The sequence below is a fragment of the Solanum verrucosum genome, unplaced genomic scaffold, assembly GCF_900185275.1.
Source record: "Solanum verrucosum unplaced genomic scaffold, falcon-dt-bn FXZP01000239.1, whole genome shotgun sequence".
Lineage (NCBI taxonomy): Eukaryota > Viridiplantae > Streptophyta > Magnoliopsida > Solanales > Solanaceae > Solanum > Solanum verrucosum.
In genome coordinates this window covers 657,118-681,782 of record NW_026020009.1, presented here as the reverse complement: position 1 = coordinate 681,782, position 24,665 = coordinate 657,118, and positions in this window count along the sequence as shown.

The window sequence follows — 24,665 nt, the reverse complement described above, 5'->3', positions numbered from 1 at the left end:
CCAAACAGTAAACCAAAGGAATTTGTTGATACAGTTGAATTTCAACTGGGAAGGTCAATCACGTTTATGTGCTTGGCTGTTATATTGTATATGTTGGGTAGACCACTACAAGTTAGATTCTGTAAACTGCTTGTTAGTATATTTATATATATGAGATACAATATTTTCTATATCATGTGTCTTCACTTGGGTTTGAAAAAGTATTCTTGTTGAACTTTGACGCCAAAGTATTATGATTGTTAAACAGAAGGCAAGTATGCTATGTTAGATTACCAATTAAAATCATAGGCTTTCAACAACTTTAAAACACAAAATTAGAAGAAAAGATGTCTACCATGAGCCATTATGTCTTTGATTAAAATGTGAATCTAAATGCAAATTTAAATGATTAAGATATTTTTAAATTTGATCATTAAATGATTAAGGTCATTTATTTTTCAGTATATGAACTTATATAATTTATTTATTTGTAAATATGATAAATATACAATTTAGATTTAAAAAATAATCAAATAATTTAAATAAATATATATATATATTTTAAAATTATTCGACTTTAAAATTAAAATATTTATGTTTGCTTGTGTTGGTGGTAGTGAAGGTAAGTGCTAATGGCTAGTAATGGTGGTATTGATAGTTGTGATGGTGAAGGTGGTGCTAATTGTTATAGAAGAAGTACTTCGTGTTTCAGTGACTTGCGTGACGGTGACAATGGTGGAGTTGGTTCATGTTAGTAGTTGGTAATGTTGGTAGCAGAAAATTGTGGTGGTTGACTATATGTTGGTGATAGTAGTGAGGCAGAGGTGGTTGATAATAAAGATTGTCTATAGTGGTGGCATTGATAGTAGTGGTGGCAGCCCCAACAATGACGACGGTGATGGTGAATATGATAATAATAATAATAATAATGAATATGATAGGTGATAGCGACTAACAGTAGTATTTTTGACAACAATGATATTTGCCAATGGTGGCTATGAAGCCAGGATGATGGTTGACAATGATGATGGTGGTGGTTGTGACAACTAAGATAGTGTAGTGACTGATGATTGTCAATTGAGTGATTGTGAAAATTATCCACACAAATATATCTCTTAATAATATTAAGAATTGTTTAAGATTTTAAAGATTAAAACCTATGTAGATCAAATAAGTGTTTTAATTTTCATGTAAATAAATGCACTTAATCCAGGGATAAGGCACAAGTATCCCCTCCCACCCCTTAGACTATGACCAAAATCTCAGAGATACATCTTAACTAAATTGAGGTCCTATTACCTCTCCGAACTCATTTTTTTTTTTTGTAATTTTATACATCTTTTGGCTTACGTGGCACACTCTGTGACTCCACGTAGTTGAGGGGCGTGGGAGATGTTTGGATGTCACGTAAGCCAAAAAGGTGGACAAAATTACTGGAAAAAATAATTGGTTTAGGGAGGGTAATAGGACATTAGTTTAGTTAAGGTGTGTCTCTGAAATTTTGGTCATAGCCTAGGAGGGTACTTGTGTCTTATCCCCACTTAATAATCTAATCATGAACCATTCAAATTAGTAAAAACTATGTGTCATAGCAAATAGTGATATATATTTAGTCTACCTAGCTATAGTTTAAATTGTTTATTTAAATTGTGATGGTCAATAATAATTAATTTAGATTAAGGATAAAATTGAAAAATAAAATTACTTAGTTGAATAATCAGTTTTTTTTTTTCACGTTCAATTTAAATACGTTTTTAATAAAAAAAAAATTTAATTAAAACTTTTACAATTTGTTTAGAAGTTGGAGCTAGGGTAAAAGAAATTTTGAATATGCCTATATATATATACTAGTAAAATTATCCGCGTTTCGCGCGGAAACTTAATATCACGAAATTTATAAAATAATACTTAAAATCTATTCGTCATTAAAACTAAAACATTATATTATCTTACATACAAGATTACGTAGTAACAAACATTAATAATGTAAAGTAAAATGAAAATTATTACATCTTATCATTTATCCTTAGTAACATAAGCATAAAATAATGACTGCAAAAATACGTACCAGGATCTGTAACATAAGCAATGGTGTAAGTGAGCCACTCAACATGAGCAAAGTACACAAATATTTAATTGTGAAGAATAAGAAGAAGAGGAGGTTTAGAATTTTTGTTGTTTTAAAATGAGAAGAAATCCCTGTATTTATAGACAACAAAGGGTAGTATGAACAAATGTTTATTGTGCCTTATCGGAATGGTTACAACTATTTGGAAAAGTTGCAATCCTTCGGAAAGGTCACAACTTTTCATAAAAGTCGCAACTTTTCATAAAAGTCGCAACTCTTCATAAAAGTCGCAACTCTTCATAAAAGTCGCAACTCTTCATTAAAGTCGCAACTTTTCATAAAAGTCACAACTTTTCATGAAAAGGGAATGCTAGTTTTGGAAATAAATAAATTAAAAAGGAATTCTGATTTGTGGTGGCGCCATGTTGGCGGGCCTAAGGTTCTCTTATATATATATATATATATATGATACTAGTTTCACGGCACGTGCGTTGCACGTGTGTATCGTACATATAATATATGATGTTGTAAAATAAAATTAATATTACTAAATTAAAGCTTTTTAGTAAATAATTATAATTGAATGAACATAGGACAAGTGTTTTTAAATGATTAATCCATATTGTCATAGAGTTTCTTGTATTTTGAGATCAATATGACCATTTATCATTAAAACATTTCAAAATACATTCAGAGTTTAAATATGAGAGAACGTGACATTTCTTTAGTAGTACTATTTCTTACTTCACTCAATTTTGTAAACAAATCTAACCAACAAAATCGGAAAAAGAAATTATTCATTCAAAAAATGTCACCAATAGCCTTTCCTCTTGAGGTTATGAACATAAATGATGTACACCATTTAAGTACAAATTTTGTCTTAAATATTCATACTTGAAATTTAGTATGTGCATGAAACTAAAAAGAATTACCATAAGTATTTCAATACTTTATCTTTATATGTAATATATCTTTTATAAAATATTATTACTCAATTAATATTTGAGTAAGACTATCATAGAGAGGTAATTTTACCAAAAAAGTATACTTTGTTGTTATCATGAATGATGGTTAAATACAAGTTTGAGTGTATGTCAAATATTTAGCTTGACCAATTCTTTGTTATAGATATATACACTTCAATAGAATAGTTTTATTTTAATATATGAACAACATCACCTATGGTAAAAAATATTTCATTTCATTAAGTTTCTACCTTATATTTATGGAATTGTAGTCTTCTCCTTTTTTTCTGCCGCATACATACCATATAGTTGTTGTCTAATAAATGTATCTAGTATCTTATAGAAGTTGTATCATGATATAAAATATTTAAATTTTTCAATAATAAAAATTAATAGATGAATAAAATTTAAAGTATTATTCATAGAATCATTAATTTGATTTAAGATCATTTAATGATCAATCACTATTTACTTATCTATTTTTATATAACTAGTAAAGAGTGTATCTTGTGACATAAAGAAAAATTATATGGAACAATACATAGCCAATGAAGAAGGAAGACAAAAATATATGTGCATGCTATATTCACTCTGGTGTTCCATTTGATTTAAATCTCTTGCCATCAACACTTTACTTTCTCCATTCCATTTTACATACATATCTATTAAAAATAATTATTATCATGGCTATATTATCATATTATAAGTAAAAGTAAAAATTTATTTTTGAAATAGTGAATTTAACATCAAAACTAATAATTCAATTGACTATGTTGATGCCCATTGTTTTAGCGAAATTAGGAAGAAACTCCTTCATTTGAGGGTAATTGAATAAAAAAAAAACAAAGAAGAAATATCTTACCCAAATCATATGCCTTTTTTCATATCTGTTTAATATTATTGTCTCTCCCACAACTTTTTGTCACTGTTAATTCATGAAAATCGTAAGAAAAAATATGAGTGTGAGAATTGATGAATGATTTGCTACAATTTGTTCACCAACTCTTTCTTATGAGGTACCTCGAATTTCGTTGAGTTTCGAACTTATTCAATTTTTACAAATAACACTTGAGATTTTTTAAGAAGAAGAAGAGTAGAGAACTTAAATAAATTGTGGTTTAAAAGTATGAAGAAGCGCCTTGTAACGACCTGATTTCCGTCGTTATGGAAAAATCAATGGAGAAATAATTGGGGCCAGAAACTTTTTCGTAGTAACTTGGATTTTCCCAACCTAGTCCAAATTTGGACGAAATCGGAGTCATTAAGGTGTAGGGAAATCTGGTAACAATCGAGTGAATCATTTATGATTTTGATTACATGAGTAGTTAGATAACTCGTTAAGGAATCCGTACAACTTTATGAAATTGAATTCGAGCGAGTAGAGCTCCCGGAATCGATCTTAGCGTAAAGGGTATTTACTGAGCGTTGTGAGTTAGAGGTGTGTTGTGAAATGAGAATTTTGGAATTCTTGAAATAACCCTCTGTCTCGAGAATGCCGCTTTGGCGCTGGGTTTTTGCCGCTTTGGCGGGGCCGCTGTGGCGAGGTGGTGGCCACTGTGGCGGGCCTAACGCGAATTAAAGTCATTAATAAACCCCTAAACGACCTCATTATGCACTTTTTGACTTTTATAGCTAAGAAACGACCCCCAGGCGATTCCTACTCGTTTTTCACCATTCTTGAGGCTAAAGGTAAGTTTATCACTCCCCGAATCCATTTTTCGATCCGTAGAACGTAATAAAATGGGTGAATATTGATGGGGGAGGGTTTGTTCTAGATTCTATGGTGGAAACAACGCTAATTTGGATAATTGAGATCATGGATTTGATCTAGGGTTCATAAAATTGTTAGTAATTCGGGTAATTAGTGATTGTTTATTGATTCTCGTATTATATTTATTGTTTGTAGACCAAGAACAAGCGGAACGAATCCGGAAAGGGAAGAATCAAGTTTCTTAGGGTTTCAAGCTTGTTTCGAGATAGGTCATGGTTGTGATTCTATGATTGTGTGATGTATATTTGTTCTTGCTTCATTATGATACATGTATGTATGAGAATGTTGCATTATTGATCACCCTTGTTGTAATTGAGGATAATTGAATAATTGTATGCCATGAATCACCTATTGTTGTATGATTGTGAGAATATACATTGTGATTGTGATTGTGATTTGTTGAATGGGCGGGTGTCACGATCCGACACACTAACTGGGATCGGTTGCCACGTTCCGGCATAACTAACTTGGATCGGATTGCCACGTTCCAGCATAAATATGAGATTAGATTGCCACGTTCTGACATAACTAGCTTGGATTGGATTGCCACGTTCTGGCATAAAAATGGGATCGAATTGCCACGTTCCAACATGCTAACTATTTAGGTTTGGGTTCCATGAGAGAACCATTGAATTGGGTTCCATGAGAGAACCATTGAATTGGGTTCCGTGAGAGGACCATTGAATTGTGTTGTGCATCTACTTGTGATGTGTTCGTTCATATCTAATGATGATTGATATTGGAATACGGTACTTTGCTCTAAATTGTTATAACTGTCATATGTGAGAATTGTGAAGTTGTTCATTGTTCGTATATGTTGATGATATTGTATATGTTTGATATGTGCATGTGATTATATTGTTGTATTGACTAATATATGTTACACTTAGTGGGATAGCCGCGTGATCCTACCAGTACACGGTGGTTGTGTACTGATACTGCACTTGCTCTTAGTTTTGTTGAGTATAGGGCATCTTCCAACGGCTATTGACAGACCTCGTTTAGAAGATTAGTGATCGCCGATTCGAATTCAAGGGTGAGCCAGTTCTTCCGGGCTGCCTTGAGTTCTCTTTTTGTCTAGTCCATCATATTCAGACTTAGACTAGTTCTTTAGATGATTTTCTTGTTTAGACTTATGAATCTTGTTAGAGTTTTGGTACATTGACTTTCAAGTTCTAGGTTAATTCTTCTGCATTTGTTAGTTATTGTTGAACTTTTGTTAGAGTTTATGGAAACTCTATTTTCCTTCCCTAGTATTTGACTTATATGCCTTAGTTTTTAGATTGATTGCTTGATTTGGGTTGTAGTAGTGGTTCTCCCACCGGATTGTTAGTGTGGGTGCCAATCACGACGGTTTGGGTCGTGACAAAGTTGGTATCATAGCCCTAGGTTCGTTGATCTCATTGTACCAAAATGAGTCTAGTAGAGTCTTGCGGAACGGTACGATACGTCCGTACTTTTCTTCGAGAGGCTATAGGACTTTAGGAAAAACTCCCTTCTTTCTATTCCTTCGTGGTTTGACTTGAATCCAATTGGTATCTGGGTGATACAAATTGGTATCTTTCCTCCTTCACTCTATGGTCCGAACTAGAGCAACAAAAGTGGTAACACTATCACTAGCAGGAGAGGATGTGTATAGACTACTGACTGTCGAATAGAGTCTCCATTTGGAACAAGTATCCACTGCCTCGAATAGATGATATTTTTTATCAGTTGCAAGGTGCATCAGTTTCCTCTAAGATTGATTTAAGGTATGATTACCATCATTTAAAGATTGAAGCGGTTAAGAATTGAGTTCGACCAAGTTGTGTGATTGAAATTAGCAGTTTTGTGGGGCTTGGTAGCTACTATTGTCGCTTGTGGTATGAGTTGAGTCCAATTGGTATCTCTCGATTCCAATTGGTATCTCAACGAAGTAAACTAGATGTCGTGGTCACGACTGAGGGCCCCCAAGCAAAGCAAATTGGAAACTGAGAAGGTTCCAATTGGTATCTGGCCCTAGGGGTGGTGTGAATGCATGGATGATCAGGAATGGTCATCCATGGAGCGAAATAATTAATTATGAATTTGGACTTATCCGTGAATTGTGTCACGCTCCGAGCCTACACTCCGGACGTGGCTAACACTTGAGAACCGTTGTTGGCCCCAAGCGAACCCTTGGCCTGGCTTACTTACTCAGCGGAAGACTTGAACACAAGAGATATAACTCATTGCAATAACTTAAAAGATAATAACTTAGCCAAAAATGGCAACTCCAGTCTTAAACGTATACAACTGAATGAATAAGACTAAAGAACTCATACTATCTATCTATGAAGCCTCTAAAACAAAGAGGGATGTCGGGACAGGACCCCCGATCATCCTAACAATTGAAAACTTGAGAGCGAATGATAAAAGAGTCCTCCGAAATGCAAGGAGGCTCACCAACTGACTCGGAGTGCTGAACCTGATCAACGAGGCGCTGGATGTAGATCTTGGTGACCTGTGTCTGCATCATCAGACGATACTTGCCAACTGGTATCAGTATATTGAATGTACGAGTATGCGAGTTGGAATGCTAAACAATACATAGGCTTGAAAAGATTTTGAAAGGACTGAAGAACTTACCTGGCTCAACTCAACTCAACATAACTGAACTCACTTCAATATAAAGCAGTTTAAAAACAAGTGCAATATAAGGAAAAACTGTTTAAAACATGTTGTCAACTGTGTGTATTTAGAAATACAATAGTAACTCTGTATGTATGCAAAGATACAATATGAACTATGTTTGTATATAAAAATACAAAATACTGCTGTGGGAGTTTCTCTAATCGACAACCATCACTTAAGAGCTATAGTGATGATACTTCATTTTACCTCATGCTGCCAAGGACCGTCCTATACCTTGCCGGGGGTATAGAACCTAACTCACTAAGTGGATCCACTAGTTTATGCTAAAAGCATCTTAAGGAGTCATCTAAAAAGTATGATCCTTTACTACCCATGATGGCTACATGGTTTATGGAGACTTAAGTTAATATGAACTCGCATCCCCATATCGATGCTCAATACTACTCCCAAAATATACTTAGCTCATATATTTTTAAAACAAACTTCTTTCTTTGGTTTGAGATAATTACTCAAAACTTAGCTTAAAAGCTCTCTTGGAATCGATGTTCCTTTTTCTTGCTCAAATGTGAAAACATTTATAAACTCTTTGGGAATACTTAGTTCCCTTATAGTTTTTTTTGAGAAATGAACTCAAATCTTTACTCTTTGCTTAACTTGAAACTTAAGTCTTAAAACAAAGTTAAAACGTTTGTTAAAGACTTTCGAAAACTTTAAAAACTTTGCTTTGACTTGCCTCTTAACTTGTAGACTTGACTCTTAACTTCTCTTGACTTTGATCCTAACTTTCCTTGAATTGGATTATGGATTCAAGGTTCATGATCTCATGTTTATGGATGATTTCATGATGTTTAGATGTACCTTAGAGTGTTGGAATCAACTATAAAACATAGGTACATTGCTAAGGAACAAGTACGAAAAAATGGGGGAGGAATGGGAAGAACTGACGTCCCTTGCGCTTTGAGAGGCGTGGGGCGCCAACCCTTGTGATTCAGGGACCAAGTTGGGGCACTATGGCTGGAACGGCGCCCCAGAGCTCAACATTCAGAGACCCCTTTTTGGGGATCTGAGAGGCGCGACGCGCCAGGGCCCTCCCAAGGTGTTCCCAGACTTTTCTTCTTCGTTTTTCAACTCTAAACCGTCCCAATCAACTTAGTTCTTTCCCCAAACACTTAGAATCGATTATATCCTCAATATATACCAGATTCAACTTGAAATTACACTCGAAAACATGAATCAAATCGCAAGAAACTCCAACCACACAACCCAGAAGAAATTCAACGAAACTTTCAACAATGTTCATCAAGAACTCAATTTTAAAATTTCAAAGAATTAAATTCGCTGAATTGAATCATGGCCAGAGCGTGGGTGAACTAACCCAATGCTATGTTATCTCACATACCTTTTTAGGGATCACCCTAGACGAAATCCACAAGCTATCCTTGATGAAATTGATGAATCTTGAACGTTCTTCTCCTTTCTCCTTTTTTCTCCTCTTCTCCAAGCCCTAGCGTGAAAATCACTTTTCTAAAACTGACCAAAATCTGACTTAACCCCAATTAAACTCCTAAAAATGAATTAGAATAATTAGGTAAGGAAAAGACTAAATTACCCTTCCAAACTCCGGATTAGACTTTTCTTAATCCAACTGCCCAACTTCCAAAGGACATAACTTACTCATACGAACTCGGAATCATGCAAACTCACCGGAGTTGGAAAGATAATTCCAAGAGATTTCAAAACATATCTAAAAATACACCTAACTCATCTTGATCTAGGAGTTATGGCCGTTTTAAGTTGACCAAATTTTCATTCTTTCCAAAAATGACTATTTCCAATTATTGGCTTCTTCCTAGTTATTTCAAATTGTGAGATGTTACAATATCTACTCCTTGGGAACATTCATCCTCGAATGAGATTAATCTTACTAGGCAAAGGGTGTAACATCAAGTTAAAACACCCAACAAGCAAATGCAAATAAACTACATACTCACTCATAATTTAAAGAGTACTAAGAAGAGAATTAGTACCTTGGTCTTCATTTTCTCCGGACTCAAAGATATGTGGATATCTCTTATTCATATCCTCCTCAGCTTCCCAAGTAGCTTCCCCAACAAATTGGTTCCCCCAAAGGACTTTGACTGATGCTACCTCTTTTGTTCTCAACTTGCGAACTTGGCGATCTAGAATCTGAACAAGAATCTCCTCATAAGATAAGCTATCCTTGATCCCAATACTTTCATTTGGTATGATCAATGAAGGATCTCCTATGCACTTCTTCAACATGGAGATGTGAAACACCGGATGAACCACTGCTAACTCTTGGGGTAGCTCCAACTCATAAACTATATTGCCAATCATCTTGGATATTCGATAAGGTCCAATATACCGAGGACTAAGTTTCCCCTTCTTACCAAACCTCATAACACCCTTTACGGGTGAGACTTTTAGATATACCCAATCATCTACTTCAAACTCCAACTACCTCCTCCTACCATCAATGTAGGATTTTGATGACTCCGTGCCGTTTTCAAACTCTCTTGAATCACTTTCACCTTCTCCATAGTTTGATGAACTAAATATGGTCCTATCAACCCTGCTTCACAAACTTCAAACCATCCAATAGGAGATTTGCATCTTCTCCCATAAAGAGCTTTATATGGAGCCATTTGGATGCTAGAGTGGTAACTATTGTTATAAACAAACTCAATAAGAGGTAGGTGATCATCCCAATTACCCTTGAAATCAATCACACAAGCCCTCAACATATCCTCTAAGGTATGAATAGTGTGCTCTGCTTGCCCATCAGTTTGAGGATGAAAAGCAGTACTCAAGTTCACCTTTGAACCCAAAACGTTCTGAAAAGATTTCCAGAACTATGCAGTAAATTGTGCACCCCTATCTGAAATAATGGAGACCGGAACCCCATTAAATCTTACCACCTCTTGAATATAAAGCTTAGCATAATCTTCTGCTGAGTGAGTAGTCTTTACCGGCAAAAAGTGGGCTGATTTTGTCATTCTATCAACAATCACCCAAATAGAATCATGCTGCCTACGAGACATTGGTAACCCTGTGATGAAGTCCATATTAATCATCTCCCACTTCCATTCTGGAAGTTCTATATTCTGAGCCAACCCACTGGGCCTTTGGTGCTCTACTTTAACTTGTTGGCAATTTGGACAATTAACAATAAATTCTGCAATGCCCTTCTTCATACTATTCCACCAATACACCTCTTTCAAATCACGATACATATTTGTGGAACCTGGATGAATGGAATATCTGGAACTATCGGCCTCCTCCATGATCCTCTCTTGGAGTCCATCCACCATTGGTACACACAATCTACCTTGATATCTCAGTACGCCATTTCCCCCTTGTTCAAAAGCTAATACTTTTTTCTTATGAACATTTGCCTTCAATTCAAGAAAAATAGGGTCTTGGTCTTGGTTGCCTTTTACTTCTGACACTAATGATGATTCAACCCCATTCATCACCACTACTCCTCCTTCTGTGGAATCCATAAGTCTGACTCCCAAGCGTGCAAGTCTATGTACATCTTTTGCTAACTCTTTATTTTCTTCCTGAACATGGGCAGTACTACCCATAGACAACCTGCTTAAGGCATCAACAAAAACATTAGCCTTACCTGGGTGGTAAAGAATACTCATGTCATAATCCTTGAGTAATTCTAACCACCTCCTTTGTCTAAGATTAAACTCTTTCTGAGTGAACACATATTGAAGAATCTTGTGATCAGTGAATACATCAACATGAACACCATACAAATAATGACGCCATATCTTCAAAGAAAATACTACGGTAGCCTACTCTAAGTCATGGGGTTGGGTAATTCTTCTCATGAACTTTCAACTGTCTGGAGGCATAATCTATAACCTTGCCATTCTGCATTAATACACAACCCAAACCAACTCTAGATGCATCACAATACACCACAAAACCTTGCGTACCTTCTGGTAAGGTCAATACTGGGGCAATAGTAACCTCCTTTTCAATTCCTGAAAGCTTTTCTCATAAGCTTCAGACCATTGAAACTTAACTGTCTTCTGAGTCAATTTGGTCAAAGGGGATGAAATAGATGAGAATCCCTCTATGAACCTTCTATAATGTCCAGCCAAATCTAAGAAACTCCTAATACTAGTTGGAGATATGGGTCTAAGCCAACTCTGCACTGCCTCTATCTTCTGAGTATCAACTCTAATTCCATCACTGGAAACCATGTGGCCCAAGAATGCCACAGACTCAAGCCAAAACTTACATTTCGAGAACTTAACATATAACTCCTTATCTTTCAAAGTCTGAATAACTATTCTAAGATGGCTAGCATGATCTTCTTCATTCCTTGAATAGATTAGTATGTCATCAATGAAAACGATAACAAACATATCTAAATAAGGTTTGAAAACTCTATTCATAAGGTCCATGAACACTGCAGGTGCATTAGTTAAACCAAACGACATGATCAGAAACTTATAATGACCATAACGGGTCCTGAATGTTGTCTTGGGAATATCACACTCCCTTACTTTCAACTGATGGAGCCAGAACTGAGGTCAATCTTCGAAAAACAAGAAGCACACTGAAGTTGATCAAAAAGATCATCAATTCTCAAAAGAGGATACTTGTTCTTGATGGTAACCTTGTTCAATTGTCGGTAATCTATACACATCCTAAGAGAACCATCTTTCTTTCTCACAAACAAGACCGGAGCGCCCCAAGGTGAGACACTTGGTCGAATAAACCCTTTATCTGAAAGGTCTTTCAACTGCTCTTTTAACTCTTTCAACTCTTCTGGTGCCATCCTATATGGCGGAATAGAGATAGAATGGGTATCTGAAAGAACATCTATACCGAAGTCTATCTCTCTCTCAGGAGGGACTCTGTGTAGATCATCTGGAAAGACTTCTAGAAACTATTTTACTATAGGAACTGACTGGATATGAAGTATCTCAACACTAGAGTCATTAACTCGGACTAAGTGATAGACACACCCCTTATAAACTAACTTCCTTGCCTTAAGGTACGAAATGAAATGACCCTTAGGCGCTGCTGAACTACTTTTCTACTCTAAGACTGGCTCATTTGGAAACTGGAACTTAACAACTCGAGTTCTACAATCAACTGAGACATAGCAAACATGAAGCCAATCCATACCAAGAATGACATCAAAATGTACCATGTCTAACTCAATTAAATCAGCCATGGTACTCTTGTGATTGACGGAAATGAGATAATTATGATAGACTCTATATGCTAGAATAGACTCACCAACATGTGTAGAAACACTGAATGATTCACTAAGTTGCTCATGAATAATATCAAAATTCATAGCAACATATGGAGTTACAAAAGATAAACTCGCTCCTGGGTCTAGCAAAACATAAACAGTAAAGTCAAAGACTTGAATCATACCAGTAACAATATTTGGAGATTTCTCTTGCTCTTGGTGATTAGTGATCGCATAAAAGGGGTTTGCTCCTCCGCCGGTACCGAAAGTATCTCCTCTATGCAGCCCTATCTGATGGAGAAACCGATGAAGATTGGGCCCTATTGCCCTGGTTCCCACTACTTTACCTGTTCTTTGGGCACTGTTTCATGACCCTCTTGTCCACACTTGAAACAACATGTCTGGCCATCACGACACTTACCTGGGTGAGTTCTACCACACCTAGCACATGCAGGAGCCCAGTTGTCTCATTGTGCCACACTACTCTGAGACTGTGTAGGTCTAGTTCTGAAGTTCTGCGAATTCTGGCCATTATACTCACCTTTGTTTCTAGGTGCAGGTGCACTATCAGATGATGGAGCAGGTCCCTTTTGCTTCTGCTGAAAGGACGAACGATTCACAGTACCTTTCTGCTGCCTGGACTCATTCCCTGTCTTTAGCCTTCTTGTTTCTGAATTCCTCCTTATCCCTCAACTTCTCTTCCTCAACCTGCTGCACATAGACCAGCAACCTTGATATGTCCATGTCCCCAATTAACATAGCTGCCCTGCCCTCTTTGCTTGATAGACGGGACAACCCAGCAACAAACAGACTCATCCTACTCCTCATATCCGCAACCATCTTCGGAGCATAACATGATAGTTGGGTGAATTTCAACCCATATTCATGAACACTTAGAGAATCCTGCTTAAGTGTGAGGAACTCACGCACCTTGGCCTCTTTCAATTCTCGGGGAAAGAAACGCCCCAAGAAAGTCTCCTCAAAACAGGCCCAACTCTCAGGTGGTGCATCCTCAGCTCTACCCCCTTCCCACTGGTCGAACCAAGTCCTAGCGACATTCTTCAGTTGATATGTAGCTAACTCAACTCTCTCAGTATCAGCAACATGCATCACATCAAACACCTTTTTTTAGTTCATCAACAAAGTTCTCCGGATCCTCAGAAGTGCTTGAACCAGTGAAACTTGGAGGATTCATCCTCAAGAACTCACGAATCCTTAAAGTGTCAGCCTCTTCTTGCCGAGTTCCTCTTTGTTGCCCAACCTGGTTAGTCACAGCTTGACTTAACATCCTTATGGCTTCCCTGAACTCAATATTGGTAACTTCCCCTTGGGGTTGCACTTCAAGTGCATTCGGTAACTCTTGCTCCTCAACATTACACCTAGCAAGACGACCTCTGACAGCTCTTCGTGGAGGCATGATTATTTGAAAACACGCACAAGCACAGATTAGAAGGAAACGTTTTAGAGATCAAACTCTAACGCACGAAATGAGAGTTAAAGAAGTAAGAAATTTTCCTAAGTGTTGCAGCCTTCTAATTATAGATGTGGCGCTCTTCACACCGATAACAAGGACTCTACTGACATGGCTTCATAGACTCCCTAGGACTCTTGAACACTATGCTTTGATACCAAGTTTGTCACGCCCTGAGCCTACACCCCGGACGTGGCTGGCACTCGAGAATCATTACTGGCCCCAAGCGAACCCTTGTCTTGGCTTACTTACTCAGCGGAAGACTTAAACACAAGAGATATAACTCATTGCAATAACTTAGCCAAAAATGGCAACTCCAGTCTTAAACGTATAAAACTGAATGAATAATACTAAAGAACTAATACTATCTGTCTATAAAACCTCTAAAACAAAAAGGGATGTCGAGACAGGACCCCCGATCATCCTAACAACTGAAAACTAGAGAGCAAATGATAAAAGAGTCCTTCGGAATGCAATGAGGCTCACCAACTGACTCTGAGTGTTGAATTTGATCAATGAGGCGTTAGATGTTGATCCTAGTTACCTGTGTATGCATCATAAGACGATGCAGGCCAACTGACATTAGTACATTGAATGTACAAGTATGCTAGTTGGAATGCTAAACAATACATAGGCTTGAAAAGATTCTGAAAGGACTGAAGAACTTACCTTGCTCAACTCAACTCAACATAACTGAACTCAATTCAATATAAAACAGTTTAAAAACAAGTGCAATATAAGGAAAAGTTGTTTAAAACATGTTGTCAACTTTGTGTATTTAGAAATACAATAGTAACTCTGTATGTATGCAAAGATACAATATGAACTCTGTTTGTATATAAAAATACAAAATACTGTTGTGGGAGTTTCTCTAACTGACAACCATCACTTAAGAGCTATAGTAAAGATACAACATTTTACCTCACGCTGCCAAGGACTGTCCTATACCTTGTCGGGGTTATAAAACCTAACTCACTAAGTGGATCCACTAGTCTATGCTAAAAGTTTCTTAAGAAGTCATCTAAAAAGTATGATCATTTACTACCCATGATGGCCTCATGGTTTATGGAGACTTGAGTTAATATGAACTCGCATCTCCATATCGATGCTCAATACTACTCCCAAAATATACTTAGCTCATATGTTTTTAAAACAAACTTCTTTCTTTGGTTTGAGATAATTACTCAAAACTTAGCTTAAAAGCTCTCTTGGAATCGATGTTCCCTTTTCTTGCTCAAATGTGAAAAAAACATTTATAAACTCGTTAGGAATACTTAGTTCCCTTATAGATTTTTTTTGAGAAATAAACTCAACTATTTACTCTTTGTTTAACTTAAAACTTAAGTCTTAAAACAAAGTTAAAACGTTTGTTAAAGACTTTTGAAAACTTTAAAAACTTTGCTTTGACTTGCATCTTAACTTGTAGACTTGACTCTTAACTTCTCTTGACTTTGATCCTAACTTTCCTTGAATTGGATTATGGATTCAAGGTTCACGATCTCAATTTTATGGATGATTTCATGATGTTTAGATGTACCTTAGAGTGTTGGAATCAACTAGAAAACATAGGTACATTGCTAAGGAACAAGTACGAAAAGATGGGGGAAGAATGGGAAGAGCTGACGTCCCTAGCGCTTTGAGAGGCGTGGGGCGCCAACCCTTGTGATTCAGGGACCAAGTTGGGGTGCTCTGGCTTGCGTGGCTCCCCAAAGCTCGACATTCAGAGACCCCTTTTTGGGGATCTGAGAGGTGCGACGCGCCAGGGCCCTCCCCATGTGTTCCCAGACTTTTCTTCTTCGTTTTTCAACTCTAAACCCTCCCAATCAACTTAGTTCTTTCCCCAAACACTTACAATTGATTATATCCTCAATATATACCAGATACATCTTGAAATTACACCTGAAAACATGAATCAAATCGCAAGAAATTCCAACCACACAACCCATAAAAAATTCAATGAATCTTTCAACAATATTCATCAAGAACTCAATTTTAAAATTTCAAAGACTTAAATTCGCTGAATTGAATCACGGCTAGAGCGTGGGTGAATAACCCAACGCTATGTTATCTCACATACCTTTTTAGGGATCACCCCCGATGAAATCCACAAGCTATCCTTGACGAAATCGACGAATCTTGAACGTTATTGTCCTTTCTCCTCTTCTCCAAGCCCTAGTGTGAAAATCACTTTTCTAAAACTGACTGAAATATGACTTAACCCCAATTAAACTCCTATAAACGAATTAGAATAATTAGGTAAGGAAAAGACTAAATTACCCTTCCAAAATCCGGATTAGACTTTCCTTAATGCAATAACCCAACTTCCAAAGAGCATAACTTACTCATACGAACTCGGAATCGTGTAAACTTGGCGGTGTTGGAAAGATCGTTCCAAGAGCTTTCCAACCATATCTGGAAATACACATAACTTGTCCCGAGCTAGGAGTTATTGCCATTTGAAGTTGACCAAAACTCAACTTATTTTAACTTAACAAATTTTCCAGATTTTCATTCTTTATAAAAATGACTATTTCCAATTATTGGATTCTTCTTAGTTATTTCAAATTGCGAGATGTTACAAATTGTATCTTGTAAACTTTGAATGCGTGTGTTTGGTTGTCTGTATTTACTGCGAATGTGAAATTGTAATTGCTTGAACATGATGAGGTCATTATGTGCACAATAAATGTGTATCTGAACTTTGATATGTACAATATGTTGGCCTGGTCGTTGAAGTTATGCAAGTTGTAACTACTTGAGTATCGTGAAACTCGTTGTGAAAGAAAGTTCTTGACTAAGGATCGTGTGAGTGTCTAGGTGTATCTTGGGGATGTGTGGGTTGTGGTGCTGAATTAACAAGAATCAATTATTCTGTGTATCATGGGATAGACAATGATTATCCTAGTTATATGGATTATTCTAAAATTGCTAAGTAAAGCTGAGAACCCTTGTGGAATTTAGAAAAGAAAAAAACCCAGAAAAATTATTGGGAGGAGTTCTGGTTCCGTTTTAGCCGCTGGGGCGAGACTTTTTCCGCCAAGGCGAGGCCGCCAGTGCAGGATTCCTCCCGCCAGAGCGGGACAGGGCGAGACAGAATCTTAGCCATGTCTCCTATGTTTTCCTCTAGTCACAATCATGGACCTCGAATCGTACCCGAACTAACCCCCACGATCTAATCCAGTGTTCAGCAATCAAATATAAGTTATACGGTGTGTTAAAATTATGGAGAACATGGGCATATGAAGAGGAAATCAGCGAGGTCGTGGAGGCCGGGGAAATGGTAATGCAGATAGAGGAGTAGTGCAGCCAGGCAAAGAGGTTGCCCGTCAAGATGACAAGGCTCAGTTTTATGTTTTTCGGGTAAGATCGAGTTTGAGGGTGTGATGCAGTGATCATACGTACTGTTATTGTTGTGATCGGATGACTATTGTTTTGTTTGATTCGGGTTCCACTTATTCGTATATGTCAGTTCAATTGCCTTGATATTTTATATGGTTTGTGATATACTTGATGACCTCATCCATGTTTCTACCCCAGTAGAAGAGTCAGTCATAGTCACCCATGTATATAGTATTGTCCTATTGTGTTGATGGATTTTTAGAGTTGGGTTGATTTGGGTATGTTGGATATGACTGACTTGATATAATCTTAGACATGACTTTTTTGTCCCTCTGTTATACCGAGCTTAATTATAATACTAAGTTGGTAACTCTAGAGATCCCCGGTAGGGAAAGATTAGAGTGGGAAGGGGTGTATAAGCCTAAGCTAGCTAAGATCATATCCTCCATTCGGGCTAGCAAACTGGTAGGGCAGGATTGTTTGACGTAATTGGCTCATATTCGGGATGTTGAGGTCGAATCCCCCTCTATTGAGTTTATTCCTGTAGGGTTAGAATTGAGAGAGCTTAAAGCTCAAATCTAAGGGCTTCTTGATAAAGGTTTCATCCGTCCAAGTGATTCCCCGTGGGGTGCTCCTGTCTTGTTTGTTAAGAAGAAGGAGGGCAGTATGAGGACTAGTGATTTTATCTTAAGCCATAAAAGAGTGGATTGATATCGAAATGACAAGCTTCTGGATAAATAAAGTTCCATTGAGTATACCTGAGTTTTAGGTGTTATGCTGATGAAAATGTTGACTTCATAGTGATAGAAAGGGCTAACTGAGTGTAATGGTAGTATGAGTTCGTGGTGAATTGCGATGGGATGCAACTATATAATAAGATTGTTGGTTAAGCAAATTTTGTATAGTAATTACAACTTGTGAGTAGCTAAGGTTATGATTTTCTAATATTTGGTGAGTAACGTGGTTGTATCGAAAGTTTAAGAGATGGTGGGGCACCACTCGAATAAAACTTAAAAGAGCTAGAGTCATAATGAAGAAAAATAGTGGGACGAAGTGCAACCTTAGAGAGAGGCGAGAGCAAGAATATTGTATTGATTGCAAAGGCTAAAGGATATCTTTAGAGGTGTAGATAATTGGGTACAGAGATGTGTAATTTCATTCGCTTTGTACTGACTATGGTAATAGTGTCACAAGTCCATCAGATTGCTTATAAACTATTGAAAAAGAGTTGAGAAAGGAGTGTACATACACTATCTTGAATGTGATGATAGGTGTTTTTGTTTTGTTTTGAATTTTGTAATGATTACGATTGAATTGTTAGCGAAAGATATGTGAGATAGATGGAGATGCGGTCCATGATAATCGAAGATCCATGAATTCATAAAAATTTTCGGGGTATAAACTAATGTTGATAGATAAGGGGATTGTGTTATACGGTTGAAATTACAATCCAAATTTTTCATTAAAAGTTTACATTCGTGGTGATATATTTTGTCAAGGTATGAATTTCAAGGTGAAGAATGATAAATTGTATCAAGTATTGAGCATTTGAAAAGACTTACACCTGGGTTGAGTCGTAAAGTAGATTATTGTTGATTGTTAAAGTACCTTAGAAAGGTTTTCATTTACAAAGTGTTGGTTTAAAGTAAGGTCAATGGTTGGAGTGGTTATGATGGTTGTTAGTATTAAGAGTGTTGGATTCAGTCGAAGGATGTGAAAAGTATGTTGAGTCAAGTGAATGGAAATGGCTGGTATCGACTCTTCAAAGGAAAACCTTTTGTGTTATTCGATAAATTCTTATGTGACCATCTATTTTGTTTTGTACATGGTTGTGAGTGTGATGAACTAGCTATTGTCACACGTGTTTTTCATTTTGTGGGTGAATCTCTAGTGGTGGATCAGGTTTACCAATCCTGCGACTCTCTCTTGGTTGAGTGGGAAGATTGGGAAGATTAGGTTATTTCAAATGACATAATTGGTGTTGTCTTGGAGTTGTTAAAGTATTTTAGTGGTTCTACATGTACCACATTGCTTATGAGAATTTATAGAAAAGCTACCCTGCGTATTTATGGTTGTCCGACAATCTAATATTCATCTTGTCGTCGAGGTCATGTATCGATTATGTGTGGTTGAATGTGGGGATCATTGGGTCCAATTCTACTGTTCTTAAGAGGTAATTTACAACTACTAAATCTAGCATTTTGATAGTGTTATTGGAGGGGTTGTATGCTTGGGCATATCCCTCGATGAGTATCTGATTTCTAAAAATCAAAATTGTTATAACTTAAGCTCATGGAATTTATGTTGTGGGATGGAGATGTTGTTAAGAACTGTGATTGTTTGGGTATTATGAATGTGTGTTGGTTTGTTCAGGTTCACTTCTAATTGTAGCGAGTATTGATTTAGAATTTTATCATGATTATGTGAGAAAGGATTCGTCCTGATGTTGTGTCAAATTCCTTGATAACATGTTGCAGACATGTGTCCGATCAACTTTGGGGGTTATTGAGAATCACTTTTGTTGTTAGTTAAGTTTACATACAACAATTATTATCACTCGAGGGTTGAGATGACTTCATTAAGGCATTGTAAGGGCGGATGTGTAGGTATTCAGTTGGTTGGTTTGAGGTTGGAGATGTGAAACCCTTAGGGGGTAATGAGATTCGGTAAGAAGGGCATGTGATACAAGTATCCCCAGTAATTCGACGATTCAGATACTACTCTACCCTTACTTTAGCCAGTCTTTCCTAGTTGATCACTCAGAGACGAGTGATGGGTAAATTGGTATCTATTGTAACGACCTGATTTTCGTCGTTATGGAAAAGCCAATGGAGAAAGAATTGGGGCCAGAAACTTTTTCGTAGTAACTTGGATTTTCCAAACCTACTCCAGATTTGGACAGAATCGGAGTCAGTAAGGTGTAGGGAAATCTGGTAATAATCGGGTGAACCATTTATGATTTTGATTACATGAGTAGTTAGATAACTCGTTAAGGAATCTGTACGACTTTATGGATGTGAATTAGGGCTAGTAGAGCTCCCGAAATCGATCTTAGCGTAAATGATATTTACTGAGCGTCATGGGTTAGAGGTGTGTTGTGAAATGAGAATTTTGGAATTCTTGAAATAACTCTCTGTCTTGAGAATGCCGTTTTGGCGCTGGGTTTTGCTGCTTTGGCGGGGCCGCTTTGGCGGGGCCGCTGTGGCGGGGTAGTGGCCGCTGTAGCGGGCCCGACGTGAATTGAAGTTGTTAATAAACCCTTAAACGACCTCATTATACACTTTTCAACTATTAGAGCTAAGGAACGACCCCCAAGCGACTCCTACTAGCTTTTCACCATTCTTGAGGCTAAAGGTAAGCTTTTCACTCCCCAAATCCATTTTTCGATCCATAGAACGTAATAGAATGGGTGAATATTGATGGAGGAAGGTTTTTTTTATAGATTCTATGGTGGAAACAACCCTAATTTGGATAATTGGGATTGTGGGTTTGATCTAGGGTTCATAGAATTGTTAGTAATTCGGGTAATTAGTGATTGTTTATTGATTCCCATATTATATTGATTGTTTGTAGACCAAGAACAAGCGTAACGAATTCAGAAAGGGAAGGATCAAGTTTCTTAGGGTTTTAAGCTTGTTTCGAGGTAGGTGATGGTTGTGATTCTATGATTGTGTGATGTATGTTTGTTATTGCTTCATTATGATACATGTATGTATGTGAATGTTGCATTATTGATCACCCTTGTTGTAATTGAATAATTTTATGCCATGAATCACCTCTTGTTGTATGATTGTGAGAATATACATTGTGATTGTGATTGTGGTTTGTTGAATGGGCGGGTGTCACGATCCAACACACTAACTGGGATCGGTTGCCATATGGGATCGATTTCCACGTTCCGGCATAAATAACTTGGGATTGGATTGCCATATTTCGACATAAATATGGGATCAGATTGCCACGTTTCGGCATAAAAATGAGATTGCCACGTTTCGGCATGCTAACTATTTGGGTTTGGGTTCCATGAGAGAACAATTGAATTAGGTTCCATGAGAGAACCATTGAATTAGGTTCCATGAGAGAACCATTGAATTGGGTTCCGTGAGAGGACCATTGAATTGTGTTGTGCATCTACTTGTGATGAGTTCGTTCATATCTAATGATGATTGATATTGAAAGATGGTATGTTGCTCTAAATTGATATAACTGTGATATGTGAGAATCGTGAAGTTATTCATTGTTCGTATATGTTGATGATATTGTATATGTTCGATATGTGCATGTGATTATATTGTTGTATTGACTAATGTATGTTACACTTAGTGGGATAGCCGCGTGATCCTACCAGTACACGATGGTTGTGTACTGATACTGCACTTGCTCTTATTTTTGTTGAGTACAGGGCATCTTCTGGCGGCTATTGACAGACCTCGTTTAGAAGATCAGTGATCGCCGATTCGAATTCAAGGGTGAGCCAGTTCTTCCGGGCTGCGTTGAGTACTCTTTTTGTCTAGTCCATCATATTCGGACTTAGACTAGTTCTTTAGATGATTTTCTCGTTTAGACTTATGGGCTGTCTTCGCGGTCCCATTTCATCGGCTTTTTCTAGGCAAGAGTCACTCGAATCGAAGTCAAGCAACCCTTTCTTTTTTGAATTATTAATGTTTATTAATTAATTCATTATTATATTATGTCTCTCTTTCTAAAGGGCTTGCGGTTACTACACCAAAGGCTTTCAGTGAACTATTGAAGCTATCGAGAGAGTTCAGTAGGCACAAGCAAGTTGACCGAAGTGGACCAACGCTTCTACTCCTCCACCGAGGTGCCCACATATATAGAGTCAAAATATATATGGAGTCCGAAGGCTCTTTGATATGTTGCACTTTCTTTTTCTTGTTTTGGGGCATATCTTAAAAGAAAAATTGTCAATCTTTTCTTTCATCTCTGGAGAGATACGATCGGGAGGAGCTAATTCAACCCCTCCGGTAAAATAAGGCTATCCGAAAAATGCAGACTGAAGCGGAAGATCACAAAATGCAACACAACAAGGGGGTCGTTAGACCGTAGCTTGCGCGAAGGAAGATGAATCTTGTTAGAGTTTTGGTACATTGACTTTCAGGTTCTAGGTTAATTCTTCCGCATTTGTTAGTTATTGTTGAACTTTTGTTAGAGTTTATGGAAACTCTATTTTCCTTCCTTAGTATTTGACTTATATGCCTTAGTTTTTAGATTGATTGTTTGGTTTGGGTTGTAGTAGTGGTTCTCCCACCGGATTGTTAGTGTGGGTGCCAATCACGTCGGTCTGGATCGTGACATGCCTCTATTTATATCTACCAAATAGTAGTATGAATAGGTGTTAACTGTGCCATATCCAAAAAGTCACAACCTTTCGAAAAAGTCACAACCCTTTGGAAAAGGCACAACTCATCAGAAAAGGCACAACCCTTTAGTAAAGTCACAACCCTTCGAAAAAGTCACAACTCATTGAAAATGTCACAACCCGTCAAAAAAGTCACAACCCTTTGAAAAAGTCGCAACTCATTGAAAAAGTTACAATCCTTTATTTTGAAAATGTATCTAATTTCAATATGATAAAATTAATTAAATTAATAAATAAAATAAATTGAGTATTTTTAATTGGGGATATTATAGTAATTCAACATTCAAATTTAGGAGTTCATGCTTTTAAGTATGTGTATATATATATATATATATATATATATATATATATAATAAAAAGTTAAGTATTTTTAAAATAATTAATTTTACAATGCCTTTGACTATTTAATAGCATAGCATATAAAAATAAAAGGTTTTAACTTGCTACGATTCTTATCTACAATAACCAAATTATTGGCATACTGAAAATGCATATAAATAATATAAACTACTATTGATGTCTGTATTCTCATTTCTCAAGTCTATGTCCCAAAAAATCGAGTTTTTTTTCAAACAAATTTTAATTTCTACTAAGTAAAAATAAAAATATATGTACAATTAGGTCACTTGTGTTTTGAAATTTGCACTTGAAACATTATATCATATTGAATTAACAAATACTCCTCCTATCTCAATTTATATGACACATTTTCCTTTTTAGTTAGTATAAAAAAAAAATGACAAAATTTATTATTTGACAAATATTTAATTATACTATCAACATTTTATCCATATTGAATCTAAATTACTTGTAAAATATTTCATAAAGGTGTATTTTTATTAATAACGTTTCTTATATAACTAAATAAATGGAATAATGTATGTATGTACTTAAGTTTGAGGAAAATGGTCTAACCCCCCCCCCCCCAAACCTATACCTGAAATCCCAACTACACACTCTAACTTCACTTGTGTCCTATCACTCTCCCTCACCAAAGTCTGATTACAACATCTGAATACACATTTCTATGATTATTGTTATGTTTTTTTTATTGCCTTTAGGTAAGAGATGAATGGGTTTACTTTGATACTCTAAGGTGGTACCATGTTGGTGTGTTAGATTTAAGTAGTGGGGAACCAATATAAAATTGTGGAAAAGTTTCAGAATTTTTGGATGTTAATGTATCATATTTTGAGTTGTGATAACGCTCAACTACACTTCATCCAATTCTAAGTGTAGGCGATCGCAATCTAGTATAAACCCAACAAAGATTTGGGATCGATCCCACATGGAGTGATACGGTAGAGAATTCAAGTAGGAAATGAAAGACATTTACTTTGGGAATACTTAGTTCCCTTATATTCATTTTGAAAAATGAAACTCGACTCTCCTCATTCTCATACTCATTTACTCAAGTCTTTAAACAAATTATATATAATTTTAAAAGACTTCTCCAAATAAGGTTCATGTCGAATTATGGACGTGAACGACTCAATTAAAGGGTTTCAATAACCATATATAGGACTCAATACTTGGAACTCGATAACTCCAGAACTCAAGGACTCAATGATACTACTCATCTCAAGAATGCTCAACTCATAGGTTTCATGCGGAATTATGAGCATGACCGACTCAACTCAAGGACCTCCATGTACAACATATAGTAATCCCGTAATTATGAAATATAGTTTCAAAAAGGGTTAGGAACTCAATACTCAAGAACTTAGAACTTGAAGGTACTCCCCCTCTCAAGAACACTCCATTCATAGAGATCATGCAGAATTATGGACATGAACGACTCGACTCAAGGATCTCAATGACAATATAGGAC